The following is a 6,000-nucleotide window of genomic DNA, read 5'->3' on the forward strand; positions in this document are numbered from 1 at the left end:
CGAGGCTCTTCGTGAGAGGAAAAGCGTGAATAAGCTGTGTGCACATCTACAAGAGAGTGGAGCAGCCTGCTTCACCGTGGTTACAAACACCAAGGGGATGGACTCCTTTGTTTCCAAGCATGTGTTAAGAGAGAAACACTACAGTATTTCCAAACCTGAGGGGGTAGGAAAAAGACCATGGATGAAAAAATAATATTTCTCCATCACCATTTGATCTTAGGAGCTGCAAAACACTAGATGATCGTATCAAAAATACATATTTTTAAGGATAGAAAACTGCCTCAGTGACACTGAGTTTTTATTTAAACACTCTGCATGACTTATTAGTAAGCCATGCCCTTTAGACAAAGCTAGCAAAGGAAGTCTCAAACCGTTCTTTATTGCCAAATAATTTTGATGAAATTAGCACAACTGAGGGAACAAGCTGGTACACCCCATAGTCCAGAATGCTTTCCCATCCTGATTTTTTTTTTTACTCAGAAGTCAATCGTTGTACAAACAAGTATATAGTATAAGATGCTGTGCTGCTGTAGTCCTTGATTAAATCAGAGCGACCTGTTTCACAAAGCTAACCGTTACCAGTTCCCTGTCGCTGAGCCTGCTGAAGAGAGTTGCCTATTGTGAATGTGTCATTGCAGCAACAGCCAGCTGGCACGTCAGCATTTCCATTGCAAACCTATTTTTAAAGGTCTGTAACTCAACCATGGAAGACAAACGTTTTGGACTGAAACGGGGAGTGTGTACCAGGAATGTTCATCCTTCAGAAAATAAAAAGTATGCAAGAAAATGTAGGACCAAAGTTCCCAGTACTTAATATGGAGGGAGAATTTACATTTTAAAGATAGAACTGTTTAGGCTGGGTCACCTGTAAACCTTATTTTTGTTATAGTAGGGTTGTGCGAACACGGAGCTTTTAGAGCAATTAAGTGACAGGAGACGAAGGGACAAGCCCCCGCTTCATGGGCCTTTGGTTCACACACAGCTGCCTACCCCAGCGCCTCTGTTCGTATAACTGGTGTGCATCCACAAGAAGCCAAATGGCCGAATCTTTTCCGTGAGATTAAAGATGTGTGTACTTGAGCAGTGCCATGAGGCAGATCTTAATTTAAATATACAGGAAATCAGGTGAGAGGTGACTCTTTGAAAATGCTTGAGTGCTTAGCAAGAACTTGTGTCTAAAACTTGTGTTGCAGATGCCGTTGCCCTGCGTCTGACTTTTCCTATTGCCTCAAACAATAAGAGATTGCAAACAAGTGTTCTGCATCCCCAAAGCCTTAACGCTATAATATTTGAGAAGTTCAAAGAAGTTAGGATTGTCATTCATGTCAAAGACTATAAAAGGGAAATTATGATATATGTAGATATAAGAAAAAGTAAATTCAGAATTTCTTTTACTCTAGGTCTCACAATCAAAGAAGCAAAGGGTATTCAATAAAAAGGCAACAGTGTGTCACTAAAATTTAAAACTTGGCAAGACCCTCCCCCGAATGGTCTTTTATAGAGAAATAAAACATCAAAAATATAATAGCAAGTCATTAATTTAGGAGGACCAAGGCCTCATGTCTTGGGTTTCAAATGAATATTTAAATATTATATATTTGGATATTTTTTGTACCTTTTTCTAGAGCATCTAATCTAGCCCCTGTCCGTGACTGTATGGGTATCAGATCTCATTCGGTGTGCAGTTTTCAGATGAGGATATCAGATCTCATTTGGTGTGCAGTTTTCAGCTGAATATTTTTTACATTCCAGTACCTTAATTTGTTCAGCAGGTTCTGCCCATTATGTTCCTCAGCAGGTCGTTGTATGATCAGCGTGACATTATAACCACTTTTTCCTGTCAGGTGCTTTTATTAGATGAAAGTTTCAAAGTAACTAGTTTCTAAATATTTATTCACTTTAAAATTAATTCTATGACGTGGCAAAGTTGCTGAGAATGCTCTTTTACCGAGCCTAATAGGAAAGGAATTATAATAATAATAAAATAATAAATGGGATCTGCAGCCAAAATTCAGCTCGTTCAGTGTCAGTAACATGAACTCCAGCCACTGAGTTGCCGCTTTTATAGACCTCAGGGCTGCGGCCAGCTGACAACATCCGTGCTTAGTTTGCTCATTCAGTTTCCCTGGAAGTGTCAGTCATACCCTTGAAAATGTGAAGAACAGATTATTTATGAGGTAAAAAAAAATCCCTGCAAATTTCCTGCATATCATTCCTAGCAGGACATTTCTCAGAGAGGCATATTACAGAACTGCGTTCCCTCTGAAGTTTTCTGTCGATCTGTATCAACTCTGTCCCTAAACAAGATTATTTCAGAAGAATCCTGCAAACTTTGTGTTCATTCACCCAGAATGTTTTTCAAGAAAGGAAAAAAAAGAATATTATCATCAGGCCAGTGTCTTGTTCCCCTCCTCCCCCCAGTTAATGATACTGGAATCCAAACCACGCGAACCATGGCAAGTACAGCGCAGCTCCACCCTGGAAAGCAAGGCAGAAAAACCAGGGTGAATATAGGAACATGTGAACAGTATCTAGTTCAGCGAGATCTCAGGAAGGAAACTATACAAAAAGCAAAGTTTGAGGAAACTGCCCAAGCCAACGCTGACGTTTTTATTCTGTTTTTACTGCGATGGTAAAGCTCCTGAAAGGGAACAGGTACAAATTTAGCTTTTGAGGGCTCAGTTCAAGGCAGACTGTGAACTCTGGTATTGATTGTGAAGCTGGTTTTGGGAGGCATACAGTTAATTTCTCAGGGCAAGTTTATTCAAGTTCATCATCATTTCACCTTTAATCTTTTGTACAATACGATTTAACAACACTTGCACAGTCAGAGCAGTACAACTCTTTCCTATTGTGTGGATGAATTTATGTGGGTACAAAGCATGCTTCTGTTAGCGTGACTCGTTCTCATACGAGAAGGAAGAAGAACTGTCCTGATGCATCGAAAATGTATAGTTGTATGCTTGTGTCTGTGTTCCAGAGGAGGAACTGATTTATGCAGAGGGTGAGGTGCTCTGGAGAGCGTGCTCTCATGTGGATGTAAGACAAGTTCAGTGGCACTGTTGTGGCTATTAAGCTGTGGAGATCCTCTACACACAGTGTAAATTGCTCCTAATAAGATAAATATTACAGCAAGACTTTCACAATTTTGGAAACTAATATCACAACACCAAACATCTGTCTGTATTCGGATTAAGTTGTGGAAGACGACCACGACAAAATCTTTAGTCAATACTCTGTTAGTCTGAATAGGAAATAGAAACGTGAGAGTCCATATCCCATCCTGTATATATTGATATTTAAAAAATGCAAATAGAGCCAAACTCGTGTATGTGTGTGTATTTACAGATATGTGGTATAAGATATCTTATAAACAGTTTGATAGTGTTAAACAGTTTATCGTATACTTTGCCCCACACTACAAAGGCAAGGGAAGTCACTTATGTGAGAAAACAGCAAGAATCACTTTTATACTCGGTTATGGTTATGCTGAATGTATGAAGCGCGAGTGAAGAGGCCCTTACTGAATCCCTGCTTCAGCTTTATGATTATATTTTTCCATCTACATCTTCCATACTTTTGTAGCAAGTTTTTAAAAGCTCACTTACAAATGAAAAAGGAAGCCAGTTTGAGACAATGCTCCTAGATCAACACCTTAAGAAAGATCCTTGATATTCACTATTTTGTTCTCACCGTCAAAGCAAACGCTCTTCTTTCGGGCTATTTTAGAACCACAGGACAAACTTAGCAGCAAATTTTGCCACGTTTTTCCAAAATGAGCTAAAGAAATATCTCAGCCATATGGAAAATACAATGAATTTATCTCTGCTGATCACATTGCTTTGACAGTAGGGGATGAAAACTGCAGATAGACACAGTGAATGAAGATCCTACTAGATTTTTTGATGCTTATCTAAACTTTTTTCACTTAAAACTTTTTAGTTCTTCTTCATTTCAAAATGCTTTTTGAGTTCAAATGTCCTACAATGTATTTTTTTTTCCCCAAAAATTGAGTGAATGCTACAAACCAGCCAACTGACACATCTCAGAAGTTCTATATTGTCAAATGAAAAGCTATGTACAGTCAAATTAAAGATCCAGTATCCTATCTCCAACGCTGGCCAAGAAAGCAGATGCTAGACAGAAAATACAAACAGGGTAAGCAATAGCTAAGAGTACTTCTCCAGAATTTGTTTTCAGCCTCAGCAATTCAGGCTGCATGAGCCGAGGGTGGTATCTTGCACGGAATAGTCTTGATGGATATTTCTTCCATCAGTTTGCCCAAGCTTTCTTGAATATCTACGTTTTCAGCAACCATAACATCTCACAACAAGTTCCAGAAGTAAACCTTATTACAAAAGTATCTCACTCTGAGCCTACTGCTTAGTTTCATCTGGCGTTCCGTAGCCTTATATTGTAAGGGAGAGTGATTAATCGCCCTCTCCACGTGGTTCGTGATGTTATGCATGGTATATATCCCACCTCCACCATCCTACCGTGCTCTGCTCTGTTTCCCAGGCTGAAGATTCCTGGGCTGTTTAGTCACTCGTAAATGAAGGGTGGGGAAATTCCAGTTTCTCTGTACACATTTTCACTGGTGATTTGGAAGTAAATATAACTACCAATACCGTGCGCAAATTACAAAGAGAAAGGAAAGTAATGAGCAGTCATTAGCTATCAAAGTCCTTTGGGAAATGACAAGTGACTCAAAGTAAATTACAGGCCTACCACGAGGACTGGATACACAAGCCGTGATCGAGTAAGGAGGGAGTTTGTTTTACATCCACGAGCAACACTGAGGAGATGGGTACTCGGGCTTTGCATACAGTTTTGGAGTCTGTGCTTAGAAAAGCCCAGCAGAGAACCACAGAAATACTCCAACCTCTACATAATGACTTACAGAGAAAAACCCAAAGGCCCAGCTTTATCAAACCTCATTCTAAGTACTCACGAACAAGAATTTCTTTGGTAATTCAGCTCCTTCCAAAGACGACCGAAGAAAACTTAAGCAACTATATTTCTCATATAAACTCCTAAGGTTAGCTGAGCCAAATGCAGGTCAGAAAAAGTAATTAAATACTGAAATAAGTTACTGCAGCAGTGTGCATACACTAACAGATGGCAAATCTACCACAAGCACTCGATCCTTTTTTTTTAAAACTGAATCTCACATACTTCTGTATTTTTCCCAAACTTGCTTCATTGTATTTCTTCAGACCTGTTTAATGCTTGAAGCTGAAACCAAGCCTGAAAAATTCAACTTGAATTCGCAGTGAATTTTGCCTCAGAGCACAGAATAAATAACACATCATGGTGTTCCAATATGCAAATGTATCAACAATGATGAATACTTAAGGAATTGATTGCATCCAAAATCATCGTGATCGCAATCTCCAGGGAAGTTTTTGTGACAGCAGAGGGTGTTGCTTCTGAAATGATACAGAGCCAAAGATGTTGCCAGTTCCTAACTTTAGCTATGAGCCCACATATCATGCCTCAAACCAGTATCCTAATCATCTCAGGTGAAAATTCTTCCCATTTTGGAAGATTATAATTAACTTCCTACTGAGCCATGCTTAGAAAAATGTCTCAGCCTGGAAGATTAAATAGGGACTTTGTATCTGTCAGAAATAATTCAGTGGTAGCTGTTTGTATCTTGCACTATAGAGATACTGATTTAAAATAATATATTTAGAAATTGTTTGCTCCTTATTGTGGAACAAAAGGACTTGACTGCATGAGTAATAGATACATTACTGGGAATAGAGAGTAGGTCGCTGAATACCACTTCAGTAATACTAGTTTAGGTCTTCAGATAGTTGCTGTAGCAGTAGTACTTAAAGAATCCCCACTCCTGGAGGAAGAGAAACCAGCGTACCTTCCCAAGCCACTGCTATTCTCGTAGCTTCGGGGGGTCAACATAACTTGAATTGATTGCTATTTCCTCTCCATTATTATCAAGGTTGTTTTCAAGCCGTCTTGACTTTGCTTCTGTTCCAA

The sequence above is a fragment of the Gymnogyps californianus genome, chromosome 9, assembly GCF_018139145.2.
Source record: "Gymnogyps californianus isolate 813 chromosome 9, ASM1813914v2, whole genome shotgun sequence".
Taxonomy (NCBI): domain Eukaryota; kingdom Metazoa; phylum Chordata; class Aves; order Accipitriformes; family Cathartidae; genus Gymnogyps; species Gymnogyps californianus.